Below are 14,802 nucleotides of genomic sequence, written 5' to 3'. Positions count from 1 at the left end.
TGATACAGAGCCCCTGTTTGAGTTTCCTGAGCCATACAGCAAATTCCCATTGGCTATCTATTTTACATATGGTAATGTGAGTTTCCATGTCATTCTTTCCATACACCTCACCCTCTCTTCCCCTCTCCCCATGTCCGTAAGTCTGTTCTCTATGTCTGTTTCTCCATTGCTGCCCTGTAACTAAATTCTTCAGTGCCATTTTTCTAGATTCCATATATAAGGCACTGTGTTTGTCATAGCTATAGAAAAACTAATAGAAATAGAACAAAAAGTAGAAATAGTGAATAGAAAAGCTAATACAGGGCATTCCAAGGAAATCAGATCTTTGAATCCAGCATTTTGTTCCCCTGTCTTCTCCTCTAGGCTGTACAACCCTGGTTCCTTTAAATGCTCCTCATGTGAACATTTTAGGGTTCTAGCCACATCAGAACCAAGAAGAGACTGTTAATTTAGCAATTATTGGTTCAGTGGTGCCTTTCCATAGAGGTGAGCCACCTAAGGACTTCCCTCATGACTCAGCTGGTAAAGAATCCTCTTGCAATGTGGGAGACCTGGGTTCCATCCCTGGGTTGGGAAGATCCCCTGGAGAAGGGAAGAACTGCCCACTCCAGTGTTCTGGCCTGGAGAATTCCATGGACTATATAGTCCATGGGGTGGCAAAGTGTCGGACACAACTGAGTGACTTTCACTTTCACTTTTCAAGCTACCTAAGCAGCACAGACAGATGGATGGAGTCTAGACTGCAAAGGCTGGTGATTGTATGATGGCAGCGATGATGGAGAAAAGTAAATGCACGTGTAATTTATCACTCCTCAGCCTCTCCCAGCACCCTGCTAAATATCAGAGTAACCTTTAAAGAAGGCAGGAGACCATCAATTAAATAAACAGATGCTTTGATGGAGAATAGAAGTGTAAACATAGGCATCATCTCATAATTTACTGATGGTAAATCAGCCTATTCATTCAGTGGGCTGTTCTCCATCTGACTAAAGACAAAGAAAGAAATCCATCACAGTGGTGTAAGGACCTTCATGAGACCCAATAAGCAACAAAACAGATTACAGAGAAACGTTAGACATCTTTTTCCTGGGGTTACATTTTTTATTTAAACAAGAGGCTGCATAGGACTTTGTCTAGAATGATTTATGCAATACATTTGGAGATGCAAGGGATGGATTAGATGATCTTTGGATGGTACGTATGTGTGGGCAGTATGTGTGTGTGCGTGCTAAGTCACTTTTGTCATGTCTGACTCTCTGCGACATTATGGACCATAACCCACCAGGCTCCTCTGTCCTTGGGATTTTCCAGGCAACAATACTAGAGTTGCCATGCCCTCCTCCTTGGATAGCATATGTCACCTTTTAATTCTAGGATCAAAGGTTGTGATTTCAGCCTGCACATTCACACTCATGATTAAACCTGTTACACAGTTTGCTTAGTACAGATGCTTAGTACACACTGAACCATAGTTCCAGTGACCTGATGATATGTATGACATATTCAGCAGAACTGGGCCAGGGATTAATATTGCTAAGGTCAGCCTGGTCATTTTGGGTACGCAGGGTGTAATCTTTCATAATCTTTCATAAGGGTTCACTACTCTTCCGTATCTTAGTTCATCTATAATGGACTGGCAGAGAGAGATGGTTATTAGAAAATAAAATGCACTTAGAGTTCCCCCATGAATCATTTATGGAAGACACGATGCTTAGCAAAGCCGATGAAAATATGGCTGGTAAGGGCAACTCAGTCACTATTTCTGGATGGCTTTCAAGCATGACTACTGACCACAGAAATGGGCCTGGATGCACTGGAAGGATTTAGTGTGGAAGGGAAAATGTGTGGGTGGAGAATGAACGCGATGGGGCTGGCTTTCAGAAGTCACCCTGTTGTGGTACCCGCACTGTTAGGGTCCCTCACATAAGAAGGGGTCCTTTGCCTTACTTTCTTCCATATTCCCACTCTAGGCCAGAGGAGGAGAGGCCAGCTGAAAAAGCAGTTAATTCAACATAACTGAGGTTTGGACAATTAATTTGTAAATATGCAAGCAGCTCCGGAGAGGGAGGAAGTGGTTTCCTCTTAGCACACCCGGTGAAAGATGGTGTGATATTATCAAGGCTTTTGGGTAACCAGCAGAAAGTTTTTTAATCCTCACTCTGCCCACACTCAGACTATCAGAGCTGCGATAACCTAGCGATAGGGGCCTCAGGAGCCCAAAGAAGGAGAGAATCTGTGCTCTCTGGGTCAGCTATAAATAGAACTTGTTAAGATCTTTCTAGAAGCCTGGGGAAAGCAATCAGCTAACTGAAGAACTGTCAGGAGTTTGCCCAAGGGCACAGTTGGACCTGGGCTTTTTCTTTCCTTCACAGTCGATAACTAAGGGGAAGTGTGTTTACTTTTTCCAGGTGTGTTTGAATCACAGCAGACCTCCTGTTGGGGAGGTGGTGTGGAGGAAGAGGATGAGGACGAGGAGGGCTGTACTTGGGGCAGGACGACCCCGCTTTGAATCTTTGCTCCACAGTAGATCTCCTACATATGAACCTTCACGTTGCGAATTTTCAAAGATGAGAACATGTGTTCCGTCAGTGTCAGGCGTGAGTGAAATGGCGACTTGCCCTTCCTCTCCTATTGCCGCTGATCCTTCAGCTCTGCCATCTCTCACCTCTGCTCCCTCCTCCAGTCAAACTCTTCTCCTCTGTTCACTCAACGTCAGCCCCTGTATGCAAGCCATTGTACTGTGCCACCGTCCTTTTCAAGGTACTGCAGAGTAAGATTTTAAATGTTTTCTCTACTTTTGTGTTTGTTTTCATGTATTATTTGTGTGAGGACTATGTAAACCTATTACAGTACAGTACCTTAGAGCCGATTGTGTTAGCTGGGTACCTAGGCTACCTTTGTGGGACTTAGGAACAAACTGGACTTAATGAACATCCCCAAGAAAAAGAAATGCAAGAAAGCACAGTGGTTGTTTGAGGAGGCCTTACAAATAGATGAGAAAAGGAGAGAAGTGAAAGGCAAAGGAAAAAGGGAAAGATATACCCAACTGAATGCAGAATTCCAGAGAATAGCAAGGAGAGATAAGAAAGCCTTCTTAAGTGAACTATGTAAATGTAAAGAAATAGAGGAAAACAACAGAATGGGGAAGACTAGTGATCTCTTCAAGAAAACTGGAGATACCAAGGGAACATTTCACGCAAAGATGGGCACAATAAAGGACAGAAATGGCAAGGACCTAACAGAAGCAGAAGGGATTAAGAAGAGGTGGCAAGAATACACAGAAGAACTATACAAAAAAGATCTTAATGAGCTGGATAACCACAGTGGTGTGGTCACTCACCTAGAGCTGACAACCTGGAGAGTGAAGTCAAGTGGGCCTTAGGAAGCATTACTATGAACAAAACTAGTGGAGGTGATGGAATTCCAGCTAAGCTATTTCAAATCCTAAAAGATGATGCTGTGAAAGCGCTGCACTCAATATGCCAGCAAATTTGGAAAACTCAGCAGTGGCCACTGGACTGGAAATGGTCAGTTTTTATTCCAATCCCAAAGAAGGGCAATGCCAAAGAATGTTCAAATTACCATACGATTTCGCTCATTTCACATGCTAGCAAGTTAATGCTCAAAATCCTTCAAGGTAGGCTTCAACTGTGTGAACCGAGAACTTACAGATGTATAAACTGAATTTAGAAGAGGCAGAGGAACCAGAGATCAAATAGCCAATATCTGTTGGATCATAGAAAAAGCAAGAGAATTTAAAAAAAAAGTCTACTTCTGCTTCATCAACTATGCTAAAGCCTTTGACTGTGGATCACAACAAACGGTGGAAAATTCTTAAAGAGATGAAAATACTAGACCACCTTACCTGTCTCCTGAGAAATCTGTATGCAGGACAAGAAGCACATCAAGGCTGAATATTGTCACCCTGCTTATTTAACTTATATGCAGAGTACATCTTGCAAAATACCAGGCTGGCTGAAGCACAATCTGAAATCAAGATTGCCGGAAGAAATATCCACACCTTCAGCTATGCAGATGATACCACTTTAATGGCAGAAAGCGAAGAGGAACTAAAGAAACTCTTGATGAAGGTGACAGAAGAGAGTAAAAAATCTGGCTTAAAACTCAGCATTCAAAAAACTAAGATCATGGCATCTGGTTCCATTACTTCATGGCAAATAGATGGGGAAAAAGTAGAAACAGTGACATTTTATTTTCTTGGTCTCAAACATCACTGGGGACAGTGACTGCAACCATGAAATTAAAAGACTCTTGCTCCTTGGAAGAAAAGCTATGACCAAATTAAACAGCATATTAAAAAGCAGAGACGTTACTTTGCCAACAAAGGTCCATCTAGTCAAAGCCACGGTTTTTCCAGTCGTCATGTACAGATGTGAGAGTTGGACCATGAAGAAATCTGAGCACAGAAGAATGGATACTTTTAAACTGTGGTTCTGGAGAAGACTCTTGAGAGTCCCTTGGACAGCAAGGAGATCAAACCTGTCAGTCCTAAAGGAAGTAAACCCTGGAGAAGTGGATGACAGAGGATGAAATGGTTGGATTGGCATCACCAACTTGATGGACATGAGTTTGAGCAAGTTCCGGGAATCAGTGATGGATAGGGAAGCCTGGTGTGCTTCAGTCCATGGGGTCGCAAAGAGTTGGACATGACTTAGCAACTGAACAACAGCAACAACCTTTCAAAGTCTTTGTTTCCTTATCTGTAAAATTCTGGTAATGAATGGACTGAATTAATCTCACAGAGGGTCTCCTGGGTCTCCAGCTTAATGACTGCAGATCTTGGGGGTTTCTTGGCCTCCATAATCACATGAAGCAATTTCTTATAATAAATCTCTCTCTCCATATGGGCTTCCCGGAGAGCTCAGTTGGTAAAGAATCTGCCTGTAATGCATATAGCTGTATCTAATCTATTTGTTCTATCTCTTTGGAGAACGCTGACTAATACAAGATTCTTCCCTGGGCCTCTGACCCTCAGGCTAATCCACACAGTAGCTGGGAATGAAGGTCAGGGAGTCCAGGATCTGCTTCTCTCAGCAAAATACTGTGGGAAGGAGTCCTTTAGCAGGGGCTATCTTCCTGTTTTGGTTTTCTGGCATCACTCATACAGTCATTAGCCAAGCATCCCATAGCCCCTTGCATTACATTGCCCATTAGAGTCACTATCTAAATAAATAACAATATGAGAGGTACCCTGGAATGGTGGAAGGGAGATGGGCTCTACAGACAGATAATGACCAAGGGCAAGTCACTTAACTTCTGGAGTCCCAGCATCTCCTCTGGGAAACGGGGATAAATGTATTACTTTTCGTGACGGTGCCAAAAATTAAATGAGATGACTGTAAAAGTTACTGGTGTGTGTAAAGTGCTCACCAAAACCGTAGATTCATTCTTTCCTTCTCCTCACCTGCCCCCCCCCCCCCCAACCCTGGTATTGTAATTCTCTCTATGGTTGTTTCCTTTTGGTGCTGCTGGTAGAGCTGGTAGAACTTTCTGGAACTCCTGTCTTGGTACTGCAGAATATCCAGATCCTGAGAACAGTAATGGCTGCTTGAACTGCATCATATCTTCCTTTGTAGGATTTCCCACATTCACAATCCTCCTCACATTCTCCTCTTCTGTCCCTTGGAACATTTTTAGTAGTTAGCTATATTTCTCTATAAAGAACTCTAACTGAATTCAGCTGTAAGGCAGGGCACTCTTTGGTTTTGGAGGAGTCATAGATTCCATGGCAGAGCGGGTGATAAGAACTTTGAAAGAGCAAGAATCTTGAGATGTAAGTATAAAGCAACATTATTTTTATTTCTATTGTCCTTTTCAAATGTACTCATGGAGGAAAATTCTTTCCTTACCCTAGACAAGAACTCATGCAGTTCCATGACTTACCTGCACCCTTTTCGATAGTAAAAAGTCCTGCAGTCATGCTGAGTCACTCGACAGTGTCTCAACCCAGAAATTAGAATGCCGAGACGCATGCAATTACCCAAACCCCACAACTCAATAGCCAGGCTACTACAGGTGGGAAGCCTGTGGGTGATAAAAGTGTGGGAACAGAGGGTTTCTTCTTCCTTTCTTGGTTCCTCCTCCTCTAGTCCCCCAGGTAGAATTAAGGTCCTGAAATGAAGCAGGCAGGGGAGAAAAGAGGAGAGGAGCAGGGAGGCTCTTGCTTGACTGGCCGTAGGGAAGACTGATGTTCTTTCGTGATAGGTCCATAGGAGGCTCTCCATCACCAGGACTGTCTGCTGCAGCGCTCTTGTCCAGGGCAGGCAGTCTCCTCTTCCTATAGCTCAAGGGCCTGGAGATCATTTCAGCTTCTCCCTGCTGAGGACTGTTCACCCCTTGGGAAGGCTTCTCTTGGATTTATTCAAGGTGACCACACCCACTCTCTCTTGCACTAGTGGCTCACACCTGGTCCAAGGGAGACACCCAGGTGTTCCTGCCCAGACACACTCTGGGAGTTTGTGGGTGAGTCCCAAAGCTGCAGAAATATCTCCTTCCAGCCATGGTGGGAGTAGCCAGCCAACCCATGTCTCCCTGCCTTTTAGCTTTCCAGGCAGGAATCCAAGGTGGGTCCACTCTGTCCCCTGAATCACAAAGGACGCTTACCAAGCTTTTCCCCTGAAGTCCCCTTCACTATATTTGAGAAGAGATATGGGAATTTCTCATTGTCCCTCCCGGTAGGGGTGAAATTCACAGTACATCAATGCTTTTTTTTCCCCTAAATTAATCTGCTCTACAAATCCTCTCCTTCAGTCTCTAAAAGCCAGAGTATTTTATGCCCTCAATGTGGGTGTAGGTGAGAAGTTTGAGTTCCATAACAAATTTTTAGATCTTCCCTTAAAAATGTGCTTCTTCTTTTGGCACCAAATTGGGATGTCATGTCTATTGTATCATGGTGCCTCGGGCAAAACTTTCAGTTTAACATCTTTTTATGTTTACTTTGCTTCTTTCATAGCTCAGTTAGTAAAGAATCCACCTGCAATGCAGGAGACCTTGGTTTGATTCCTGGGTCGGGAAGATCTGTTGGAGAAAGGGCTAGGCTACCCACTCCAGTATTCTTGCGCTTCCCTTGTGGCTAAGCTAGTAAAGAATTCCCAGAGTCTCTGTTGGAGGAAGGAAGAGGAACCCTTCCATGTAGGATTCCTCCAAGGATTCCAGGGTGGCACTGGTCTGGACAGGATACCCATCACTCAGGTTAGATTGTTGTAGCTCTGGGCACAGTTTCCATCTGTTTTCATCTGTGGGTGTTTATTCTCTTCTGCAAACTGGTCTGCCACATAAGACCAGAGTCTGCCAGCACTCCCCATTTGCAAAAACCTGCAGCCCCTCCTGCAAGTCAAAGGACACAGTAGGCCCTGGATGAATGCTGAGTGGGTGACCGAAGCCAATGGGCTCAATTAGAAGCAGTCACCAGAGAACCCCATCTACATTTAGTTCCATTAATGCCACAAGTGTGAGGGCTTTCAAAGTGTCAGCACCACCCCGGAGGTATTGCATAGTTATTTTGGTCTGAAGCCAATGGAGAGATCAAATTTAGTTCTCCAGTCAAGCCTGGTTTAATATGTTTATTATGAAGAAAACATATTGGGTGGGGGAAAAAAAGGAAAGATAAGATGAAAAAAAATCACCCATATTCCACCACTGAGATAATTACCGTAATATTTTCTTAAATATTTCTACTTTTATGTATATTGTTAAATAATCATACTCATTTTTATGTATAAATTTGTTTACTTCATTTCCAATATCATTTAAAAGTTGTCCCTAAAAAAATAAAAAAATAAAAAAATTAAGTTGTCCCTAAAGTCATTTTGATTCTTTATATAATGTTTCTTATGTTTACAAAAATAGTGGATGCTTATAGAAAATGTGGAAAAATGGCAAAGTTTAAAGAAGAGGCAAAATAACACCATAAAACTTCTACCCAGACTTAGCTACTATATTTCCTCCAAGTCTTTTTCCTATGAATGCATTTATATGTACTGACAACATTGGCAATCGTATGCTGTGTGTTGCTGTTGGTTTTCAGTTGCTAAGTCATGTCTGACTCTTTTGACTCCATGGTCTGTAGCCCGCCAGGCTCCTTTGCCCACGGGATTTTTCAGACAAGAATACTTGTGTGGGTTGCCATTTCCTTCTCCAGAAGATCTTCCCACCCAGAGACTGAAACTGCATCCCCTGCATTGCAGGCCCATTCTTTACCACTGAGCCACCAGGGAAGCCGATACTATGTGTAGTTTATTTAAATACTTCTTTTTTAATTTTAGTCAACAAATATGTTCACATGGTTAAATAAAAATGGCAAGTATTGAATTGCTTAGGAGGAAAAGTCTGTCCCCAGTTCTGATCCTCAGAGGCAGCTGCCTTTAGTCCTTCTGGTATTTTCTTCTGGTGGTTATGTCAGCGCATATCTCCAGTTGACAAGGGTCTACCGCTATTTCCTGCTTATCGGTGTTAGACTTTATCTGCTAGACTTCCTGCTCTCACAGTGCGGCTTCTCTGGCCTCTTCTCCTCCATGGTGGGAATTCCTCTGTTGGTTACTTTGTACTGTAAGCATCAAACTTACATCTTTTAAATCTTATTTTATTAACTGTATACAGTTATTTTGACCCTTCATTTTCTACAGGGAGGATATTAACACCCCTCCCCCCAAACACACACACACACACACACACACACCCTTTTTCAGCTCTCTCCTCTATATTCCATAGATTAACTTCTGTCTACAGTACTTTGGCTTTTTCCATGTCAATATGTACATGGTGGTGCTCAGTTGGTAAAGAATCCACCTGCAATACAGGGGACCTCCTACAATGCTGGGGATGTGAGTTTGATTCCTAGGTTGGCAAGATCTGCTGGAGAAGGAAATGGCAACCCACTCCACTATTCTTGACTGGGAAATCCCACGGACAGAGGAGCCTGGCGGGCTACAAGTCCATGGGGTGGCAAGAGTTGGACACGACTCAGCAACTAAAGCACCCATACCACCCATGCGCATGGTGGTCCACGACACTGACATTTTCCATCTTTCCTATAAATTCATCTGGAAAAGTAGGACTCAGTAAGCAGTGTGTATGTTGTTGGCGCTGTGTCACTGGAGTTCCCTGCAGAGCCATGCAGTGCTCCTGGGGTGCATTTGCTGCTTGAACAGCTCCCTGTTTGCTTAGGTTTTTGTTGTCTATTTTATCTGTCTTTACCGAATTCCCGATTTCATCCCAACTTTTCCATCCAACTGGTATCCACAGTTTGTTGTCTTGGAGGTTTGTTGTTTGTTGTTCTGTAGGCTCTTTCTCCTCCAGGGTCTTCTGTCCTGCTCCTGTCTAGACTGATCACCCTTGAGCCTGCTGCATGGCCCCAGATGAGAGCTTCAATTTCTTTTCCTGGCACACCTCTTCTTTTTCACGGATTGACTGCTTTCCTTTTTTAAGTTTTTGTTTGGTGGCAATACATCAAGTAACTTCCAAAAACTTGGTGTGAGTTTTTGAGTCCTTGGCTTATCTACCATAATACTAGATTGATTATTGTGTCAGGTACAGAATTCTAGGTTCAGGGTAATTTACACATTGTACGTAAACTTTGCTGTCTGGCTTCGTTTTCTTGGTGTCATGTTTATGAGATTCTTGCAGGTTGTTGTACATATCAATAATGTGTTATTTTTATGGCCAAGTAATATTCCAGTATGGGGCTTCCCTCATAGCTCAGTCAGTGAAGAATCTGCCTGCAATGCAGACCTGGGTTCCATCCCTGGGTCGGGAAGATTCCCCTCGAGAAGGAAATGGCAAAAGAATCTCCAGTATTCTTGCCTGGAGAATCCCATGGAGAGAGGAACCTGGCAGGCCACAATCCATGGGGTCTCAAGAGCTGGACACGACTTAGCGACTAAATGATGATTCCATTATAAGTAAATGCCACAATTTGTTCATCCATTCATCTATTGGTGAACATTTGGGTTGTTGTCAGCTTTGATGAAGTGATAATGAGTGTTCATAGTCAAGTATTTTTTTGTGGACATATACTTTTATTTCTCTTGGTTAAATACTGAGGAGTGGACTTGCTAGGTTTTGTGGTAAGAGTATGCTTAACTTTATGAGAATCTAATAAGCTGCTCTCCAAAGCTGGAATATGTTTAATTCCTATCATTCATAAATGAGGTTTCCAGTTGCTCCACGTCTTTGCAAGATACTTAGTATTACGCATCTTCTCAATGTTAGACATTCTGACAGATGTGTAGTGGTATCTCACTGTTTTAATTTGCATTTCTCTGATTACTGATGTTGAGCATTTTTTCATGTGCTTATTGCTTATTGGCCATTTGCATAACTTGCTTTGTGAAGTGTCATCAAATCTTTTGCCCACTTTTTAACTGGGTTATCGTCTTATTTAGTTCTAATTTTTTTTTATTTGGAGTCAAGTCTTCTGTGAGATAGTCCCATGTGTTTTTGAACCTTATGTTTTCCCAACTTAATATTGTACTGTAAGCAATTTTTCATGCAACTACTTTGTTTGAAAACATATTTATTATTTGTTAATATTCTGCCATACAAATGTGTCATTATTTATTAAATCATTCTCTTTTTATTGGACATTTCTGTTTCAACTTTTGTTTTGTGATTATTCTAATATGTATCCTTTTACATAAAGCTGGTTTCTCCTTAAGATAGATTCCTGGAAGCAGAGTAACAAGTTCAAAAGTTAGTGCATATTAATGGCTCTTGTTATCTACTGCCAATTTTTTTCCCTAAAGTTTGAACCAATTTAAAGTGCCACCAGTGGCAGGTGAATATCACACTTTATGCCACTGCTGCCAGCTCTGAATATCCTTACTTGAAAACAATTTTTTAATATTTTTTTTATTAACTTAATAGGTGGTAATGGTGGCTGATTTTAAGCTGCATTTCTCAAATTTTTAGTGTGGCTGGATACCTTTCCAGTGTTTGGTAGTCATTTGTTTTTCCTCTTCTGTGAATTGTTTATTCATCTCTTTTGTTCTCAAATGGGTTTCTGAGTCACGTTTCCCAACTCTGCAGAGATCTTGCAGGGGATGAGGGTTCAGTGTTGGAGTCAGGGGCGGGGGTGGGGGCGGGTGGGGGGGGGGCGGGTTGAGATAAACGTGCCAGAGGCTGACCAGAGAGCAGGGTGCTGGCTCCGTGGGGCACCTGGGACCCTGGGGAACCCTGCACACTCCTTCCTTCACACAGGGCAACCACTTTGTGAAAACTTGCCTTTATTTCTGTAAATAGTAAGAGGGTAACATAGTCCCCAAAAGGAGGGACAACAGCTTGCCTTCTGAGCTTTAAATCGTAACTTTTTGCCTAATGGAGCACAACTGTGATATGCAAGGTCACCAGACAGGGTTAAAATGGCTCCCAGGCCAGCAAGCTTTGATAGTAACTGCAACAAAAGAATTGCCAGACCTCAATAATAAGTTTCTCCCCTTAGGGTGGGGGGTGGGGTGCTGTTCTCAGTATCAAAATGGATATCAGAAGGCACCTAGGCCTGTGGGTAAAAAGGTCCCAAGGGTCGTAATCCTCAGATTTCACTGGATCCTGCCTCAAGTTGATCATGCAGGATGTCTTAAGCCCCGAGAAGGGCCCCCTGAATGTTGGGAGCCCAGGAGTGGCTCACAAAATTCTCACAATAGTTTCTCTTGTAGGTGTGGGAGTTCCCAGGGATGGGTTCCATGAGCTCATGACTGACAGGTCTTTCTGGGAATCCCTAGGGCACCCTGCGTGTGCTTACAGATGAGAGAACCCTTGACAGCATTTATGAGAGTCCCTGGAGAACCCCGTATATCAGTTCACCAACAAATCTTCCCCAAGTATCTCTGGGAACTCCCAGGGGAAGTTCCCACAGCGCCTTTCAGCAAAGAGTGCCCCCAGTATTAAGGGGGCCCCCAGGTGGTATCTCACCTCTGTACCCTAGCATGTTCCCCTGCCCAGGTATTCCTGGGAGGCCCCCGGGAGAGTTGCTTCTGAGTTCACAAACAAGACCTCCCCTCGCCAGCGTGGCCGGGGGCTCCTAATCTGGGAGCTCTAGCGCCTCCCACTGGACCTCGGACGGGTGCACTGCCATCTCTTGGTGGGGGATGACGCCCCCCTCTAGTGGAAGCCTTTAGAGCCTTTGGGATGGCAGAGCTGCAGAATCATTTGAAGCCAAGCGGGGTAACATCCATTTTTCTCCTCTGTTGAAGGGTAGCCAAGCTGGGCTGGCTATGCCTCAGTAGGTTATATGGTGTTTGTCGACAGTTCTTTCTATTTTTACTGATAGTTCTGTTCTTACTGGGATTCAGATAGGAGTCTTGGTGGGCTGGGCCAGAGATACATCCAAAGGACAGAATTAGCCTTCTGATGACAGAGGTTTTCTCGCTGGGCTAAGTTTATCAATCACTGCTTCTCCCCCCCAGGATGAATCCCTTCCCAAGGAAAATCTGCAGGCTTGCTCATAACTGGATGTATTGTTCAGTTAAGGGGTTTATTACAAGATGTGGTATCGGCTTTACTGAAGAGTAGGGAAACCACCCAGGAAAAACACCCAGTGACTGTTGGAACACAGACCCATGCTGGGTCCAGCTACACCCACTTTTCTCTCTCTGAGGTAGGGACAGGACAGTAGAGCTTCCACTACAGTTTTTCCCAAATGCCGAACATCTCTGCCACCCGTTCTGACCTCCCAGCACATGGCTGCCACCTCACATTACTCACTTCCACTTTCTGATTATCTGGTGGAAAGTAGGTCACGTGGGGTCTAGAAATGGATGTGGTTTTCAGTCTCTGCCATGCAGGAAGAGCAAGAAGGGGGTTGGCATATGAGTATCAGGTGATTCACAGTAGGCCTCTCACAGACATAGACCCAGCTTCCCAGAAATACGTAGACACTGCGACACTCTGTCTAGGTTAAATCCATGCTCAGGGAAGATGGGTCTTCACGGCTGCACACAGCCCTAACACCCTCTGGGAGCTGCCCTGGAATGACCATTCATTCTGTCCCTTCCTTGTGGCTACTGTGTCTCTATACTGTGTCCTTAAAGCATCTTGTTTTGATATTGAATAGATGACATCACTAACTTATTCTCTTGCTCTCCTTGGCTGAGCACTTGATTCATTTACCAGATATGTACCAAGTGCCCATTATGTGCCACGCACTGTGACAGGGTTAGGGGATGGAGTGAAGACTATGATACAGTCTTCGTCCTTAAGAATCGCAGTGCATCACAGGCAAGCAGCACAAGGCATCAGGTCATTAGGAAAGAGCTGTGAGCATTGGGGCAGAGGGAAGACCAAGGTGACCTGGAGGTCAGGGGGAGCTGTGGATGGACCATGATGGCTCTACTGTTTCAGGATAGAGTGAGCCCTGCAGTGCGTCCTACAAGTCAGAGAGATGGACACTGGAAAGGCCTTTCTGGCACAAAGAGCCACGTGTCCAAAGGAACACTTAGGGAACTCTGAGTCATGGAGGAAGACTGAAGGTAGAGTCCAGGGGTGGGGGCGTGGGGAGAGGAGGACACAGGTGTCGTCAGGCCAGGACATAAAGGATCTGCGATTCTGTGATCTGAAATTCAGATTTAATCCTGTAGAGAAACTTGGATTGTATTCTGAGGAAAACTGCTGAAGAGTTTTACATTCTAGGGAAATGGGCTTAGATTTGTCTTGAAAACACACAACAGCATGTGGCGGCCGTGTGGTGTGTAGACGAGAGAGGGCCAGGGAGGGCAGGATAAAGACCTAGCCCAGCTGAGAAACGGTGGGTCTTGAACTAGTGGCAAGGTGGACGGAGAGAAGAGAATGGGTGGGAGACATGTATGGAAGGTAGACCCCTGGGCACATCTCACCCCTCAGGGGTTGGTAGGAGTGAGGCAAAAAGAAGTAGATGCTTTGATGTACCACCTGGAACTCTATGGCTGAAGGACTTAGTCCTCCGACTGCTGGGAGAATTGCCCTCAGCTGAAAATAGTTACCTTGTCCAAGTTCACATCTCTTTCCTAGATAGCTTGCATCCAATGACAATATTAGGGTATAGAAGCAACATCTCAGACCCACCTTGAGACAACTCTGAGGGCCTTCCCAGCATCAGAGCCCCCTGAGAGGTGGGCTCTGAAACTGTGGTTGAGGCTTCACTGAAGTTCAACATTTTCTTTTCTCAATCCTGTTTTTCAACCTTCCCTTCCACAGGTGGAGATCCCAAGAGCACTTTCTGGTACATCTCCTTATGCCAATCGTCATTTAAGAGGCTGCTTCATGGAAAATGCAAACCTGTAGTGGGTGATGTCTTGCTCCCTGGTTGTGAGCAGAGTGGAATTCAGAAAGAGGAGGTGATTTGTAGGGCATAGGAGGGAGTTTAAACTTGGAAAATTTCAGCTTGAACTTCCTGAGACTTTTGGAAAGTTGGGACTACATTTCAAAAGAAATGTGTACATTGCAAGCATAGATTTGGGAACCAGTAGTGTTCTGAGATTAGCTGAAGTCTCGAATTGATGCCTTTCCCATCAATTCAATATGGGGCATATACCAAATTTCCTGGAAATGAAAGTGTCATGATCTTTGGGTTTCTTCCTACTTGGCTTCATGTCCGGCTCCTGACTGCATCCTGAATTCCTGATCCATCGAGTTATTCTGGTTGTCAGCCCTGCTCCCTTAGATTCTGACCCTGGACTTGGTTCAACCCCATCCTTCAGACCTCAGCTCCAGTCTCTCCTATAGTTGTCCACTTCACTGTAGCCTTGAGCCAATGCCCCAAGACCTGGTTTTTCTCCCTGTCTCCATGATCCAATGCCCAGCCTACTCCTG

Source organism: Muntiacus reevesi, chromosome 7, assembly GCF_963930625.1.
Source record: "Muntiacus reevesi chromosome 7, mMunRee1.1, whole genome shotgun sequence".
Lineage (NCBI taxonomy): Eukaryota > Metazoa > Chordata > Mammalia > Artiodactyla > Cervidae > Muntiacus > Muntiacus reevesi.
Note: the sequence above shows the minus strand (reverse complement) of the source record.